Genomic DNA, 19391 nt, shown 5'->3' with positions numbered 1-19391 from the left:
CATTATTGTCTATGGTTCACAGTAATTTGGGCCTCTAAAGGGTTGATGGGCTAAAGGGTCTGACGGGCTAAAGGCTTTTTCTATGGGGCACCCTTGAAGGGTTTTTCTGTAGCGTATTTTTGAAGGGTTTTGAAGGCCTGTGGATGTCCCATAATCCTTCAAGGCTGACGGGCCCTTTAGAGATATTTTCAATAGGGCATTCAGATTAAAACATTTGACTGAAATGTGGCTTTTTGATCATGCGTCTGTAATTGCGAAGAAACTTCAATATAGATAAAGTAAAACGAGATAACTGTTTAAAAAGGACTATATAAGTTTAATATCCAAAAGCTAACAAGCGGACAAAAATACGTGTTTCCTCTTCCAGCCCCAGACGAAGACTTCTTTATCGATTAAAAGGTTAAAAGGCGCGAACAAACAGGACGAAAAAAAGAGACACGTACGACACTGACAGGCGCCAACTTCCAACTGATTTATTGGAACATGAATCATCGTCAAACTCGATTCCAATCGCCTAAACACATGCACCTGATAAAATTCCTATCTCTCATTACACACATCCTTCAAGAAACACAATTTCTTCGGTTAACAGATAAAGAGATGGCATGCTTACGCATATGTCAGCCGCTTTGTGTATACAGAAAGCCTCGATTAGTTCTCTTTCTTTTTTTTCATTCCCTTTCTTGATAAACCTTGTGCGCTCAAACAAAGGTTCGCACCCACATCGTTTGCAGTGCTCCGCAAGATGTCCACCCGAATTATTGCGTACGGCAAGCCTATGTTCGCGCGCTCTTTCATTAAAGCATCGGCCGGTCTGACCGATGTAAACTTGGCCGCAACTGAAAGGAATTTCATACACCACCTCAGTCACGCATTCGGTGTATCTTGTTACATGTTTCTTTCAGCACACTACAGACTTTCGTTTAGTCATCCCGGGGCATATCTTTGAAAGTTTGCACGGGGCTGAGAAGACGACGTTAACCCTGTGTCTAACAGCCATCTTTTTTAAATTGTGGGACCCTTTGGTGCAAATATGGTATCACCTGCACTGGCATCTTGTCTGCCTTTTCACGACTTTTGTCAACGCCCTCTAGTTTAATTTTCTGTAAGAGCCTTTGACACACACTTGTCACTCAGCTCTTCGGGTAACCGGCCTTCATTAAGCGTGCAACCTGCTGATCAAACCTGACCGGCAGTCTATGCTGGTAGCTTTTTGTATTGGCTGCGTGAAGGCAGGAGGATGCAATCCCCCGTTTTACGAGCTTTGAGTGGGCACTGCTAAAAGAAAGGATTCCTTTCTTAGTTCGTGGATGATAACTCCAGCACAAATGATCCTTAGTAAAGAAGAGCTGTAAATCTAGAAACTGAATACTGTTTTCATTAGGCATTTCCCAAGTGAAGTTCAGTCCTCCGGACAGTGACTTAAAAAGCTTAACAATTTCTACCACGTCCTTATCCATACAATTCGCTGTACATTCCCCCAAAATAACCAAAAAATCATCCACATAACGGCAGATCTTGACCACTTTCATTCCGTAAAGATTCCTCGATATGTGCTTGTCCATGGCGGAAAGATAAATGTCACACAAAACCGGTGCCACTGAAGAACCAATAGAAATGCCACTTTTTTGAACGTAGAACTGTTCATTAAAAACAACGGCCGCAGTCTGCAAGTAAAATTCTAATAGTGCTATAGAATGGTCGCAGTTGACACCCGTAGAATTCTGGAACCCCACATCGCCTGACTGCGTTATGCTCTCACGAACAGCGATGTAAAGTCCATCAGGGGAAACCGAATAAGACAACTCTTCTACATCCACAGAAAAGGCTGTGGCCGCATTCTGCAACCCTGTTTTCAAATCTTGAATTAGTTCCCCGGAGCTTCGAACAAGAAAGGGATCGTCAATGACTAAGGCACTTAGGTGACGCTGTAAGTACCTGCTGACCTGGACCTGCCAGGCACTCTTTTCCGAGACAATGACTCGTAAGGGACAGCCTGGCTTATGAGTCTTGCCGCTAAGGAAGACCTCCAAAAAAACATTTTCTGCCTTGTTGACCGCCTTTCTTAATCCTTCAAGGTTCACGTCTTTGAGCAACCTCAGCGCAGCCGTCCTTTGCTTCTTCGGGAGAAATTCGACAGGCTTGAACTTCTTTTCAATAGCCGCTAAAGCCTTGTCCTGGAAAAGGTCTTCCTTCATCACAACGAAGCCGCCCTCTTTGTCGGCTTCTACCACTGTGAGCCCACTGTCCTTCATAAAGTAAATGATTTGTCTAACGGGAGGTTGTTTCCTCAGTTGTCGACTCACCGTGTGCTTGAGACAGTCCACTCCTTCACTGATGGCTCGCTCTCTGTCCTGTTCACTGACGCGGTTGGCAAACCGGCGCGCCATGCCCTGTAGCTCATGCTGCTTTGAAGAAGCATCATAGCTGTACTTCGGACCCTTTTCCAGAGTCATCCGCACGTCTCCTGGCAAATAGACATCGCTCAGTACAGTGACGTTCTTCGCACAAGTGGCCGCACTTTTCTTCTTGGCCGGATCGTTCATGCGTGCACTGCCACAAAACGTCTGTCGACTGGGCCGCCAACCTTTTGTACCCAGCAAGCCGACGGTCTGCGGAGCAAGGTTCACTCCATTCGTAAACAAAAACCTGCAACCAGTCCCGATACATTCGGACCTGTCGCCAATGCTCCGACTTCACAATCTTGCACACTCTTCTAGCATGACCCCATGATGGCTCCAGCAGTCCGAAAAGGGCGCGCACCTGCGGAGGCACAAACTTCGTTTTGATGCAATGCGTTAGGAAACGGCACTGGCATGTAGAAATGGCAATGAGGTTAACACAGTTTATGGCTGGATCTTGCTTGACGTGATGATATAGGAAAGAGCCCAGAGTAGTAGAAATGTGATGCAATAAAACTTTGGTTGGGGCTAGTTGGTTCATATAGATTAAAAGGTTAAAAGGCTAAAAGGCGCGAACAAACAGGACAAAAAAGAGACACGTACGACACGGACAGGCGCCAACTTCCAACTGATTTATTGAAACACGAATCATCGCCAAACTCGATCCCAATCGCCTAAACACATGCACCTGATAAAAATCCCTATCTCTCATTACACACGTCCTTCAAGAAACACAATTTGTTTGGTTAACAGATAAAGAGACGGCATGCTTACGCATCTGTCAGCCGCTTTGTGCATACAGAAAGCCTCGATTAGTTCTCTTTCCATTTTTTCATTCCGTTTCTTGATAAACCTCATGCGCTCAAACAAAGGTTCGCACCCACATCGTTTGCAGTGCTCCGCAAGATGCCCACCCGCTGAGGTTGCTCAAAGACGTGGACCTTGAAGGATTAAGAAAGGCGGTCAACACGGCAGAAAATGGTTTTTTGGAGGTCTTCTTTAGCGGCAAGACTCATAAGCCTAACTGTCCCTTACGAGTCATTGTCTCGGAAAAGAGTGCCTGGCAGGTCCAGGTCGCAGGTACTTACAGCGTCACTTAAGTGCCTTAGTCATTGACGATCCCTTTCTGGTTCGCAGCTCCGGGGAACTAATTCAAGATTTGAAAACAGGGTTGCGGAATGCGGCCACAGCCTTTTCTGGGGATGTAGAAGAATTGTATTACTCGGTTCCCCATGATGGACTTTACATCGCTGTTCGTGAGAGCAAAACGCAGTCAGGTGAAGTGGGGTTCCAGAATTCTACGGATGTCAACTGCGACCATTTTATAGCACTGTTAGAATTTTACTTGCTGTCCACGGCCGTTGTTTTTAATGAACAGTTCTACGTTCAAAAAAGTGGCGTTTGTATTGGTTCTTCAGTGGCACCGGTTTTGTGTGACATTTATCTTTCTGCCATAAACAAGCGCATATCGAGGAATCTTGACGGGATGAACGTGTTCAAGATCTTCCGTTATGTGGATGATTTTTTTTTTATTTTGGGGGAATGTACAGCGAATTGTATGGATAATGGCGTGGCAGAAATCGTTAAGCTGTTTAAGTCACTGTCCGGAGGACTGAACTTCACTCGGGAAATGCCTAATGAAGGCAGTATTCAGTTTCTACATTTACAGCTCTTTTTTACTAAGGATCTTTTGTGCTGGAGTTATAATCCACGAACTAAGGAAGGCCTCCTTTCTTTTAGAAGTGCCCGCTCAAAGCTCGTAAAACAGGGGATTGCATCCTCCTGCCTTAACGCAGCCATTGCGAAAAGCTACCAGCATAGACTGCCGGTCAGCTTTGATCAGCAGGTTGCACGCTTGACGAGGGCCGGTTACCCGAAGAGCTTAGTGACAAGTCTGTGTGAAAGGCTCTTACAGAAAATTAAACGAGAGGGTGTTCACAAAAGTCGAGAAAAGACAGACAAGATGCCAGTACAGGTGATACCATATTTGCACCAAAGTGTCCCACAATTTGAAAAAGATGGCTGTTAGACACAGGGTTAACGTCGTCTTCTCAGCCCCGTGCAAACTTTCAAAGATATGCCCCGGTATGACTAAAGGGAAGTTTGTAGTGTGCTCAAAGAAACATGTAACAAGATACACCGAATGCGTGACTAAGGTGGTGTATGAAATTCCTTTCAGTTGCGGCCAAGTTTACTTCGGTCAGACCGGCCTTTGCTTTAATGAAAGAGCTGGCGAACATAGGCTTGCCGCACGCCATAATTCGGGTGGGTACCTTGCGGAGCACTGCAAACGATGTGGGTGCGAACCTTTGTTTGAGCGCACAAGGTTTATCAAGAACGGGAATGAAAAAATGGGAAGAGAACTAATCGGTGCTTTCTGTATTCACAAAGCGGCTGGCAGATGCGTAAGCATGCCATCTCTTTATCTGTTAACCTAAGAAATTGTGTTTCTTGAAGGATGTGTGTAATGAGGGCTAGGAATTTTTATCAGGTGCATGTGTTTAGGCGATTGGGATCGAGTTTGACGATGATTCGTGTTTCAATAAATCAGTTACAAGTTGGCGCCTGTCCGTGTCGTACGTGTCTCTTTTTCGCCCTGTTTGTTCGCGCCTTTTAACCTTTTCATCGATATTAACCAACTGGCCCCAATCAAAGTTTTATTGAAGACTTCTTCTCGGCGAGATATCTTCATGTAGGCGAGGGAGAACCCATTAAGCCGTCTGGCTCTTGAGCCGACGGTCCCCCGACGCTCGGCCACCGAGCTCTCCCCCTCCGGAGTGCGCGGTGCCGGGTTTCACCAACACCACCTAGAGATGAAGGCCGCAGCGCTTCTCCGGTGACGTCCAGGGTTGTAAAAGTTACTTCAAAAATGTACCTAAGATACAGTTACAGCTGCTCATACGAAAAGGTACCTAGGTACGTACCTATGTACTAACTTAAAAAAGCACCTAGGTAAAGGTACAGTTACTTTAAAGATACTTTATTGTTCCCGAATCCGTGAATATATATTGGAAGTAAAGCTTTTTATATTAATGATAAACACAAAAACAAGTTCCATAAAAGTGCTTTATTGGTGTCAATGCTAGAAATAAGGAAAACCGTATTCACATGAGGCGGTGCTGACGTTGAAGGGCCCAGAATACGTCGGCCGCAAGAAGAAACGCATGAGTCGAGAGCATATGCACCTAACCTTTGCGACATGAAGCGAAAGGCTTCAAGCTTCCTCGGTTTTTTTTTTTTTCTTCTTTCGCTAGTTTGAAGAAAAATACGCTTTTTTTTTTTTCTTTCGGAACTTTCTCAGTTTCGATAACCGCCCAATTTGAGTCCGATTTATACAGTGGAAACTGTATTATATCCGCAATGTTACATTTCTTTACGGATATAATTATAATTCATTTTCAGTTATATTTTATATTGTATTTATGGCAGAAGAGAGCCACCACGAAGAAAAGATACAGACAACAGAAATTGTGCACATCTTTCAAGTTATCTGTTCTATTGTATAGCTGTCAGAGGAGCTTCTTACACGCAATGAAGTCGATTTCGGTTCGAGATGAAGGAAGCTGGTCGCCATTTCCCCTAAACGGAGTTCCGAAGCAATTCGATATATTGATGTCGCTTGAACGGCATGGCTAATCCACCATTCTTTCAAATGAACACCACCATTCGCTAAAGCGTCGTTCGATGAAAAATCATGGACGGTGCTTCAATTGCTAAAACGTCGTACGATCAAGTCACTGCCTCCAAGGTCATACCCAACTCAACGTTGGGTACGACGTTGAGTATCACGTCACATGGTAGTGTGTTGATACTTCAAGATCTATTTTCTACCATTTTGAAGTGAATAAAAAAGTACCTGTAAAAAGTAACTTCACTTAGTTACAAGTTACTGGAAAATGTACTTAAGACACAGATACAGATACCAAAAAATGAAAGTACCTAGGTTTGTACCTCAGGTACAACAAAAGTACCTAGATACCGATTTCCAGTTACTTGTACCTAGGTACTTTACAACCCTGGTGACGTCACAGGAGTCGGCTGGCGAGCGCCGCGGAAAAGTGCTGCACTGAAGGCGTCGCGCACAGATTTATCGACGTAGATGACATTTTGTATTTACCCAAACGTTTGTTAATTGGTCAAACAGGATTTATGAATATCCATATGAATGGAAAACATAATTTGTTACACGGGCAGCACATTAGGACGTACCATTATTGTCATAATATGAAAGAACAAGGTTAACGACGTTTTGAGAGAGATGGGTTTTCGTTTTAGGCATCCAAATCTTGTGGGCTTTAATTATTTCTAGGAGTGAGAAGACACAAACAAACAAAAAATAAATGCCCCGAATTGTTATTGTTTGTGATGGGACCCGCCAAAATGCATAACAGCAAAAATCAAGTTGGTGATGACTTGTTTGGTTAATGAATTCGTATGGGGAACTAATGAAAAGGAGATAATTAAAAAAATTGTGGACGTTTGGTACACAAAAAAATGCAAAGAGTTGAAATGTACTTTTTACCAGAAGTAAACATATGATAATAAAAACAACTTCAAGCGAACTGGGGAATGTTCATCATAAAGTAAGTAATCACAGATTAAGACGCGAAGGCGAAAAATTAAACGAAGAAAAGACACAAAACAGAGGGAAAGACGCCGCCTAAATCGAAGTGCACAAGTTTTGATTTAACCGAGTGCAGGCAGACTTAGGAAACTTGAAGCATAATTTTGAGTAAGGGACACATGCAGCTGTGGAAGCTTCATGCACACATCTACCCGCGTTCGTTCACACTACGAATAGATGATCTGAATATAAGTTCTCTGGCATTTGAAATCTTCAAACTGTATATCCTCGTGTATCCATACTTTCTTCGTGTATCCATCTTGACACAATTCAAACACAAGCAACTTAGATGCCGCTCTGTTGTTTTCGAGACACTAAGACACAGCACATGTACGGCATGTAGACTTTAATGCCGCTTCGCATTAATAATACTATGACAACTGTTGCAATGCATATCAAATAATTATTTAGATTTTAGGATTTCACATTTTCCTTTTTTTTTACTTGGAATTAGCTAGCCTCATAACCTTTTCGTTCACCCTTCCACAATAGTTTTTAGCACAATATTCGTGCTGCACCAGAACAAGTTCTTCAGCACGAGCTCACTTGTGTGTCTTTCTTCAGACGCGTCGAAGTCACAAGTCTCGTTGGTGGACAGCAGTTCCATTGTAAGCTCGGTGACGAACTGACGCTGGATCGGAATTTCAGAAACCCTGCCTGCTTGGAGAGTTCTTGAGCAACAACGTAATTGTGTGTCACGGAATTAACGGTGAACAGAGTTGGATAAAAGAGCCTCCTCGATTCAATTTCTTGAGGAGAGAGTAGTTCTCCTGTGCAAGTAAAACTGTTGCCGTCTTATCTTCTTCAGTAAGCGCCGCCCTCCACTTTTGACACTTCGGCTTTTTCAAAGCAGCATAAACTGCGTACCCTGCCACGTAGACTAAAACTGGGAGGGTCTAATTTATCGCTGGTGACACAACCTCTTCTGTAGCTATACCAGCCGAGTGCAGCCGTAGCCTCCATCGTGGTAAGGAGAAACTAGCGCCACGAGGCGCTAGTGGCAGAATGGCGAGCATACGTACGGTCGGAGACGAAAATTGGTCTCAAAAGGCTGCCAGATGGCGCCACCATTGTCGTTGGTGTGCGCCCTCCTCGCCTCCTTTCTCTCCCCCCCCGGTGTTTTTTTTTTTTTTTTTTTTTTTTTCTGGTTTGTTTACTAGACTGGTGCCGCGCCGGCCGCTGTGAGCGGCTAGCACGGCACCGGTCTAGCAGACGAGCCACGAGCGATATACTTCAGAACAACTGCTCTTCTCGTGATATTACCAGTGCAATTAAACAGAAACAGCACGTTCATTGAAATGTATCTTTTATTGAACCCCATTCAAATGAATTGCGGTATTTCAAACACGTATCTACGAACTCCGTTGGCAGTCCACCGCCCTCCAAGGGGAACCAAGAAATGTAGTAGCCAGTAAACGCAGTAAAGTTGTCAAATATGTGAAGCGAAATTAATTACTTTAATGTACAAACTAAGAGAAGAAAAGAACTTATCATCGAATTATGTAAATGGCTCTATAAACAACTCCCACAAATAAAACTTCTGAATACCTAAACAAACAAATCAACACCGAAATAAAGGGAAAAGGCTTGCAGGTGAGCTGCCCAAGAATAAACGATACATAAACCATAAGCAAACTCACTAATAGGCAATGCAATTAAGAAACAAAGAAAGCAACTACTGTTTTGGAGTGACTACATCTCTGACTGTAGGTGCTTTATCGGTACTCTATCCTAAGATATAAACACGAAGCTGTCAAATTAACTGAACTTTGCTATGACAGCAACTCACCCAGAGAAGCAAGTCCTTGCAGCAACGGATTTGTAACAAGAACAATGGAACCACGCGTTTTTCCACAAACGAATCTTCCTGCCGCTTGCAAACGCGGTAGCGTCGAAGTGCTCGCTGCACAAACGACGCTGGCGCAGCTTGTTCGTCGGCAGGCCGGGCAGGCTTCCAAAGTCCTGGCGATTTGCATACGCAATTCATTTCGATGCTCTAATGGAAAGATCGAGTTGCGAACGCTGGCAAAGAAAAAAAATTGATATAGAGGTTCACCTGTTGTCTGTTGGAAACCGGAAGAATGAGCACTTCGAGTTCTTTTGAAGAATTGTGACAACACTTCGCCGCGCTGTAGACTCCGTAATACGCCGTCATGAGGCACGCAACACACTCGGCAGAATCTCCGCCAAATTAGAGACGTACATCTCTAATTTTTATAACCGCGCAGCAGCGTTGCACCGTAAAATCCGCACTTTCGATTTTAGCACGCGCAGAATGGTTTGAAAGCTTGGAGTGACGAGCGACCGCAAACAAAACAAAAAAAGAAAAAAAAAAGAAAAAGACAAAAACGGTCGTTTCCCTTCGCTTACTGATTGGTCGGCAGAGCCCAGAGTGCTTCGCTTTCGGTAGCGAAGATCACATACACGTCGCCAGCGCTCAAAATCATAGCGGCTAATATGAGCATAGCAGTTTGGTCGGAGTCGGCTGAGTACATAGAGTTAATATAATAAACTCTAGAGGCTCAGCTGGCGCCAGTGTCTACGGGATTTCCGGTTGCAAATTGAAGCAGACTGCATGCAGTCTACTTTTTTAGTCTTCCTGTGTATTCCTATGGGAAAACGCGCGTGAATTTTGTCTCGTTGCCGGAAAATAACATTAATAACTTTTGTTATTTTGGTTGTGCCAGATAGTATGTACCTTTATTAATATTGCGAAAGTGTAATTGCTTTAGTTAGAGCATTTTTCCTTTACCACTGAACGATGTTAAACTTCGCTATATTTCAGGCCCAAACCTCTGTTCCATGGCAGGTATGTAGAAACGAGCGACGATTCTAAGCAAAAAAACAATCGAAAGGAACGTAGATTGTGTTCCAAGTTCTCCAGCATTGCGTTGATGCTTATATATTGCTAATATGCCTTTCCTCTCACTATATGAAAATTACCCCGTCGTGCATCTTTACGAGTGGATAAAAAAACGTTCGAAACGTAAAGAATAAAGTACGTGGGCTACGATAGGTGTGTTTCCTTATTATTACCTATGTTGGGCAGTTTTTATGGCGCACCTGTTCTCTGGCTTCCCCCTATTTGCAAAGAATTGGAGTGTGCGAGTGATGATTTGAACACAGAACAAGCATCTTCGCATATATTCATGAGCAGAAAGAATAAAACATTACTTATTTATTGCAAATCGGACTATATTACGTGACTCAGTTTAATTTGATCGTCTGCAAGCACAAGGAGTTACTTATCCAGTGTTACTGCGTTGTTCTTTCCGTCTCTCTTGGTTTACCACATGTCCTTCGTTCGTTTGGCACGTATATCCCCCGTGCAGGTAAGCGCCGACGCCGTGTTCGCGCTAACAGTGTCCGACAGTGCACATAAATGCATGTACGAAGCGGTTTTAACACCGTTTTTAATGCCACGATTTGAAAATACAAACGCCGTAACTGACCAATCATTTCATCTGCGTGTCTGGGAAATGTTCCAATGTGCGTAGTAGGCACGAATTATTCGTGATATTTGCTCTTATAATTGAGCGCAGGGAGGAAATGCACTCGAAGTTTTCCGTAGAAATGCATTACCGGAAGTCAATTTCGGACTGCTTGCTGTCTGCTTCAATTTGCAACAGCACACTAGCGCCAGTTGAACCTCTAGCGTACATTATAATAACTCTATGGCTGGGTACACCTAGAGCACTATATAGCTCCTACGGAGCAGAGTAGCGCAATCCTTTGATCCGCGTGTTTCGCCGACAGCATGGCCGACAGAGCAGCTCGGCGCGAGTCAAGTGGTGCTCAGAGTTCCAGGAGGCGGCCCGCCCTATGGGAGAATACATGGAGATCGACTCAACACGGTTGATTAAAAAATAAACGACAAGTTTACACTTTTTGGAAGGGTTCTGTCGTGAAGTTGGTAAAGCACTAAACACTTTATCAAAGTTTTAATAATATTGGATGCGTGTGAAAATTTTGTGAAGGCAATTTTCAAAGCAATGGCATTTGAAGCAGACGATTGTTTTACGCAACGGAGATGGACTTTATGGATTGGCCGGAGCAGGTCACGTGGACGGTGTGACGTCGCCGCGTCGTCTGCTGCATGATGCTGTTCAGGCAATTTTTAAAAACAAATTAAGTTACTTGATGGTGCACAACTAAGCGCAAATTATTGTAAACTCTTCCCTTATTATGTCAAAAACTATTGTCGTCCCGTAGATCGCCAAAATAATCAGGAAGCAGCGATTTTCTCACGTTCCCCATGCATTAGTGGCCGGAGTTGGAACCCCCGGCCGTTCGCCGCTAGTCGCCGAGAGACGGCGTTCTAGATTGCGGTACTCTGCTCCGAAGGAGCTATACAGTGCTCTAGGTACCCCAACGAATCTGCTCTTTGAATGGACGTACGAGAGAGAAGCCAGCCACGCGGCGCCCCTATCGGCCTAACCGGGAACTCCGTTAACTGCATTCGGCTGACTATACTATGTTTCAGCTCGGCCGTGGCGTGTCTACTTCGTTTTTCAAGCTAATCCCATCGTTCGCCTTCACACTGGATTGTCGGCGGCGTATTCTGCAGTCTCAGCTTATTTTCACCTTCATAAAGCTGCCTTATAGATATGTTATATTGCGAGTCAGTCAGCTGCCTGTACTTCCCGAAACGGTCTTCCAAGCTATCAGTCTGAATCCTTCCCAGCAGGACATAGTTCAGCCCGAGTTCAGTGAAGTAGTATTCGGCGATTTCTACAAATGTACGGGTTGTTTAACGGAGTGCTCCATGCGTCTCCTTGGTTACCGTGCAACTGGTAAGGTTCTCGCTATCCCATACGTCAAGCCAGGCGTCCAGCCAGTCAAAAAGACTGCACAAAAAATGCACATCTTCCTCCGCAGAAGGCACTGGTTCTTGAAAGTCGTCTCTGAGTCGCGTTCCTTTGTTCGGCGTCCATGTTGAAATTTCCTTCAGATTTCGAGACCTGGACGATTTCATTGATTCCTTTAATAATATGCGCCACAGATGTAGGACCAAGAGGGGGACATAGAGAGAAGGCTACAGGCTCCTGATTGTGGTTTTGAAAACCGGAGCTTGCGCTACAAAGATACGTTTCTAAAATTAAAAGCGAGAACTAGCTTGTGCTTGTCGCCTTCGCTGCCACGTCAGTGTAAAATTCAACAAAATAAATTCAATAATTTAAAAAAAAATTGCGAAAATATACGAGAGTTCTCACCCTGGTATCCGTCGATAGAACCAGGTTTTTTTTCGAGGAATTGCCTGCACCCATACTTTTCGCAGTTCTTCATTCTCCGGGAACTAAACACAGCAGAGACACTTTCTTCCACGGCGTCTCATAGTTCCCATGGCACCCAGTGACACAGCATTTATAAGGCATGGCTAGCCCGAAAGCCGCCCGTAACTTCACAACCACCACGCTTTAACCGCCAAGCACACCGAACGCAAAAGATAAAAGAGATTGTTAGAACAGTTCGCGTACTCCCGCCGGGAGGTTTGAGCAAGCCGCCATACGCAAAGCAGGCAAAAATTGGCACAGCTCAACTGCTCCGGGAGAACCCTGGCGCCCTGGGCTCGGAGAAAGCTAAAAACAAAAACAAAAAAAGGCCGGAGCATGCGCCACTTGGCGTCCTCGGGAAAACACGTATAAGAAAAAGAAAAAGAGAGCGTGTGTTGCGGATAAGCTTTCCTCTCAGGTCGGCCCACTCGTCGTGAATCTGTGACGTCACAACTCCAAGCGGTGCGGCCTTTGCTCTCCATTTCAGGACATTGGGATCCTATTGCTTTATGTGAATTACGAATCGCCGTCAACTGTTAGTGCTTCGGTGCTGTACTGACGAAGCAACAATTAGGTAAAGCGCGTGTCCTTGCCTACGCGAGCCGTACACTTAATCCAGCTAAATAATATCACACCCTCTCTGAGTGCGAGAACCTGGCTTTAGTCATGCCTATCGCGAAATTTGGTCCATACCTTTTCGGTCACCCTTTTTTGATCATCCCAAATGATCACACGCCTTGTTGGATTTCTTAAGAAGAGGAATCTGTAGGTCGCTTTGGACGCTGAGCCCACCGTCTGCAATGGTACTACTACACGGTATTCCCGAAGTCTGAATAGTTTCACCATGATGTCGACTACCGTTTTTGACACCCATGTAAATCAGCCGACCCCTCATCCAATAATGAAACGCTGCAGCTGTCTTATATATTCGCCGTACTGAACACTGCATGAGGGCAACGCCTCAGTACCACTCTCCAAGCTATCTTGACGACTTCGTTTAGGGCAAAATTCGCTCATCATCCGACCTTTACCACATTCACAACGGCATCGTTTATTGACAAAATCATTGACCAGATGGTGCTCTTTTGCTTATAGTAATTTCCAACTTCTTCAGACCACAGTGCTCAAAGAACATCATGACTCACCATGATCTGGGCTTTTGGGAGTCATTCGCACTTACGCCCGCGTAAAACAACCACTCGTTTAGAAAAATAAATGTCATACCATAAATCGATACGCTTCTTCCTGTGACTCTTGAAAGCGTTAGAAAATATCATCCACGAGGACGGGAGGACTACTCCAGCACCTGATTCCTCACCACCACTTGTTTAAGCTTGTAGGAGTGGCAAACCTCCTGGGACCGCTTCCAGACTCCTCCACTGATAATCACTGAGTTGCAGTAGCACTTGATTATGCCACTTGATACGCAGTTACAAAGTCGCTTCTGACTGGGACATCTGATGACGTCGCCGAGTTTGTACTACATGAGGTCATTCTGAACTATGGTGGGCCGAAATATCTCGTGTCTGACAACGGTACTCCATTTGTTTCAAGCGTTGCTATTGATATTTGACGTCTCTGCGCCATATTCCATAGGCGTACAACTACGTGCAACCTTCAGAAACAGGATATGGTAAGACGTCCTCAGATAATATTTCTATGTGCTCCGACCACCTCAAGACCGAGCCCACATTTCGCGCCGAAGAGCCGCCTGCAACTGGGACTCTTTCAAACGCTCGGCTTAGTCCAGTGTCTCTTTTGTCCTCGTCTTAAGCGCCATCATGACGTCAACTTCGGAGTAAATACTTTAGATAGGTTTGAACTCGTTAGAAATGTTACCCCAGTAATCGACAAGAAACGTAGAAGTGCCGTATTCGAATCGAACAAACGGTAAATTTACAATGCAAGAAAACACCTCATGTACACGTCAAGGGACGGATCTAGTAGACCATGAAAGATATTTGAGGCCTAGGTAATCTCAATACGTGTTGAGGGACTCTTCCGGCTTAAAGATTAAAATCGGTGATATCATACACCCAACTTTGTGGGACACACCATAAAATAAAAATATCTCAATTAAATATTAAATCTTTAAAAATTTTAGTTTATGATACCCAGAAATTCACAATCATATGGAACATTACTACTTTTTAACGCGAAAAACTGAAATTCAATATTGTGGGAATGTAATCCAAATGATTAAATATCAAAATGAAATAATGTAGAGTCGTGGAGTCAAAACCACACGCGTCCAAAAGTTTAATTACTTTTTATTGATATTCTAAGGCTGTCATATAAAATATTCCCGAGAAACATTGGGACGTTTTTTGTTGTTCAGTTGAATGTCTGTCTCTTGGAGCATGGATTGAGGGATTGATGTGGGAAAAAGTTGTTGGTTCAGCGCCTCACATCTCTTGGCCGAAAATCAGCAGAAAAACGGGTGGTTATCAGAGAAAGCGATTTCATACGAAACGGAATATTGCCACTAGAAAAAATATATATCAATAAAACCACTAAGCACAGGCTTGTGCAGATCTCTTTTGCCCCTCAGTTGGTGTGTTGAATCTAGAATATTTGAAGCAGGGTGTCAAACCGGAACCGAACCGGTATTTTTTCCGGAACTGAACCCGAACCCGAACCGTTATATTGTTATCGCGATGAAGCCGAACCGGAACTGAACCGGAAAAAAAATAATGGTTACCGGCTCATGTCAAAACGGTTCGGCCACGCGCTGTTGACAATGAATGTGCTATCAATGCCATTTGTTTTTTAAGTGCCGTTAACTGACACACACCTCGCTTACATAATTTTCTTCTCCACTCAGTCTTAGGAATAAAAACGCTGCATCCATGAATCTTGACAAACGCTGCATCCATGAATCTTGGCATAGGAACCAGTATTGCGCTGGTCGCGGCTTGCACAGAAGAAAAAGAATTAAAAGATTGTGCAAAAAAAAAAAATTCGCGTCACGGGGTTTTATTTTTCTACAATCTTGTAAATCCTAAATGCTGCTGTGTGCTCATTTCATAACACGTTTTTAGAACGCGCGAGTACTTGAAGCTTGCTTCCATCGGATTGAGAAAAGAAAAGGCTGTGGAGTTTGATAATAATGCATCCGGTTTCGTATACGCACTTAGAAGTAGGGATGTCGCGAACCACCCTAGGTTCGATTTCGAAAGGTTTCGATATTTGCGAAGCGAACTGAGGTTCGATTTCGAAAATTTTCGATATTTTCGTACCGACCGAGGTTCGATTTCGAAAAATTCGCAACTTTTGTCCACAGCGGAGTTTCGAATTCGAAAATTTCGAAGCTTTCACGGTTTCTAAAATTTCGAATTCGAATATTTCGAATATTTTTTTACTTCAGGTTCGATAAATTCGAAGATTTCGAAATTCTTTGTTTAAAAATTCGAAAACTTCGAACGCTTCGAATTTTTATAGACATGAAGTTCGAACAATTCGAAGATTTCGAATTTCTTTTGGCATAAAGTTCGAAAAGGTCGAAAGTTTCGATTCTCTTTTAACGCTAAACTAAAAAAAAAAAAAAAAAATAATTTGAAGATTTTGAATTTTTTTTAATCCAAGTTTTCAAAGTTTGAAGTCCGATTTTCAAGTTTTTCTACAGTTTCAGTTTCAAATAACGTTTTCACGACTCACTTGTTTTCACAAAATCAAGTTTAGAAAAGTTAGGGTGTGATATCTAGATTCTGCGAAGTTGGTAAGGCAATTAAATGAGACGACGAGTGTCCCGGACGTGCTAGAATATTTGCCAGTGCAGAATTGTGACCGCCAGCCCCCGGGGGGGGGGGGGGGGGAGGGGGCTTTATCACGCAGTAGTGATTGCACGAACACACTGTTTTACGAGACTCATCCAGTTCGAAACGGCCAGGGGCGAGCAGGAGGTTGAGGCTCAGAGAAACCTTGAAGCGACCTGGCAAACTAGCTCGCCACCCCTTGCACGCTGGTGGTAATCCGATCCGGTGAAGTTTATAATTGTACTGGAGGTTTATTTTCTGGGACGGAGGAATCGCCTCGCAAAAAGCACAAAAGCCGACACAACTCGAGGTCGAGGAGCGTTCTACCATACAAGTGGCGTCGGAAGAGGAAAAACGGGGGGAAAGAGGGTAGCGGGGGGGGGGGGGGGGGGGGGGGGGAGGGGCTTCAGCCTTTTACTCCCCCTTGCAGGTATTTCGGACTGTGAAAGAAAACAATACGGGGAAAGAGGGCGTGGTCGAGCTTATTTTAATCTGAAATTATTTATGCATATGTATAGCTACTGTCGCTCTTCACTGCATAAAAGGTTGCGTAGATGGTCATTGTTAGAAACTCGTTGTCAGAAGGCACTGCTCGTCACATGCTTAGTGGTTCAGAAGTTCAAAGCTGTCTTTTCGACCTAAACACCTGTGCCGATAGTAACAAAAGAAAAAAAAAAAAAGAATAAATGCGGGAATAAAAAGCAGGAGAAAAAAAAAACTATCAAGAATTCGTCGGAAGTGTTCTATTCTTGCATATTCAGAGGTTCAGAACTTCGAAACAAGTTTCTTTTACCAAAATGTGTACAGACTAAAAGAAACACGTCCCAGGAACGTGAAGCGAAAAAAAAAAAGTTTTTTTTTTAATGACGTGCTGAACTTGAACACTACTAGAAATCTTCTGCCATGAGTTAATTTATTCCTTAACGTGAAAAAACAATAAATATATTATTTTGTATTCTGCAGATGGCAATGATATGTACTGTCTGTGGTGTTAATTTAAATGCGATACCTCAAACAACTTAGACGAAAATAAATATGAAGTTTAGGTCATAATTGCATGCAGATACATGTTTGGACATTTCTTCGAAACTCACGTTGAATAACAATAATCACATCTTAAGACGGCACTTACCTACGCTATACATAGATCATTCTTAAAAAAAAGTATAACATATCTACCATAAATAGCTCCGGCTGCAGCGTGCTTCAAATCTGGCACAAACGATAATCGTCAAAAACCCGTCGTCCGTCCTCGCCCCTTCGGGGATTTATTTCTTTAAACCTAAGCATGCCAGAACATTGAAATAAATGACATTGTCTTTCGTAAGGAACGCAGCACCGCGTGTAAAAGTTCCAGAAAAAAAATTACGAATGTACCCCACTACTTGAAATCAAATGAAACCGTCCGCCGGTCTTTCGAAGTTCAACGAACGTCGAACTTTTACCCTATAAGTTCGAAGTTCGTCGACCTTCTGACTTTTCAGAATTCGAAAGTTCGAAACTTTTCGAATTTTCTTGATAAATAAGTTCAAAAGTTCGAAATTTATCGAATTTTTTGGTCAGTCAAGTTCGAAAGTTCGACAAGCATCGAACCTTGCAGCGCAATAAGTTCGAAAGTTCGAAAAAGATAGAATTTTTTAGCGTAATAAGTTCGACGGTTCGAAAAGTGTCAAACTTCTTAGCTTAACAAGTTCGAAAATTCGACCTCCGTCGAATTTTACGATATAGGCAATTCGAAAAATCGAAATATTTCGAACCTTTCGAACCGCTTGATTCGATCATCGAAACTTCGATTCGAAAAAAGTTCGCGGCATCCCTACTTAGAAGCTAACATATTTGTGAGACAGCGAACTCTTCTATTTTAATATTTATCCTATTACGTCCTTCTGGCGTTGCGTTCGGTGAAGTGTTTTTCATATTCCATATCTTGTTTAATGAAAACTTCTTTAAGGGTCTAATTTGCGTTACCGAAGCCTAGTTCAAATAAAGAAAGCCGTATTTCCGCCCCACTGTTTCTTCAATTGCTTACACGCCGAGGTGGCGGGATAGTTAGCGAGTTCTACTTGTAAGTGGGTTTGTAAGGAGGTCCCGGATTTTACAGCTACTGCGTCGGACCCAATTAGATGAAGTCCGAATCCGTAAACGTCGGTGAGGTAACCTTTGAGTGCACATAGAGAAACCATTCCTTGTAGAAATCCCTGAGCCTTACACTAAGATGTATCCCGTTTCGTATGTGCTGATTTCAGATGTTTTACTTGTAATTTATTTTGATGTTGCAATTTGTCATTTATAATGTCCGAACCGGTTCGCGAACCGGTTCAGCGCCCCGAACTGGTTCGCAAACCGGTTCGCGGATCGAATTAATCGAACCGGAACTGAACCGGAACAAAATTAATTTACCTGAACCTGAACCGTAACCGAACCCGTATTTTTTTCGGTTCGACACACTGATTTGAAGGCATCACAGTGCATTTCGTGTCTGTGGGTGTGGGAGGAGTGTGCCCGCACGTGCCAACGTGCAGCACATTGATCGCTGTGATGGCGCAGTTCATTACCGTCTTTAGGGTCCACACAGGGTGGAGGAATTCCCAACACAGATCGCAGGGTGAAATTATTATGCAAATCTTCGAATTAATGAAACACTAATCAGGCTTTGATGATACCGGGCTTACATGTCCTGCCGGGCATCTCTTGGGGCGTCTCTTCCATCAGCAGTTCATCCAGACCCTCTCCCCGATTCCACGAAGTCCACGTCACCACCATCCCGAAACCCCCGGTCTGCAAATGGGCCCGTCCCGTCTGCCAGAGTGTCTGGACCCGCACCTGCAAGCCGTTAAGGGACCGAGGAGAAGCTGGACATCCGACACCTAACTCGATTGGCGCTCCGGCGATGGTTGTCCGATGTGTCGCTCGGCGGTTCGGGGGGGGGGGGGGGGGGGGAGGGGGGGGGGGAGGAGACAAGCAGGAATGTCATGGTCGAAACCTCCAGAATAGAGCCATCACCAGAGTTCAGCTTGCCACTGAGTCTGGAACCGCACCTGCAAGTCGTTATCGGCTGCGAGAAGCAACGGGACGTTCGACACCCCTCGGGCAGCTCTCGGTCGCTGGTGGTGTGACCCCTCCCCAACTCGACGAGGTGGGCGAGGCCAGCTGGAATGCCGTGCTCGGTTGTCTCCCAAATAAAGTCAGGACGAGACACAGAACATCACACTCGCCACACCATAAAAAGAGAAATGTCCCCGTGTGGATAATTTCTAAAAGTCGTTCAACGTTCCGCGCACACCTCCCCGTATCCGCAGTCGAGTTTGTTGACCTCTCTTGAATAGAACAAATACGG

The sequence above is a fragment of the Ixodes scapularis genome, unplaced genomic scaffold (assembly GCF_016920785.2).
Source record: "Ixodes scapularis isolate PalLabHiFi unplaced genomic scaffold, ASM1692078v2 PGA_scaffold4__175_contigs__length_147842914, whole genome shotgun sequence".
NCBI lineage: Eukaryota > Metazoa > Arthropoda > Arachnida > Ixodida > Ixodidae > Ixodes > Ixodes scapularis.
The sequence above is the reverse complement of the archived record's forward strand: the minus strand, read 5'-3'. Positions refer to the sequence as shown.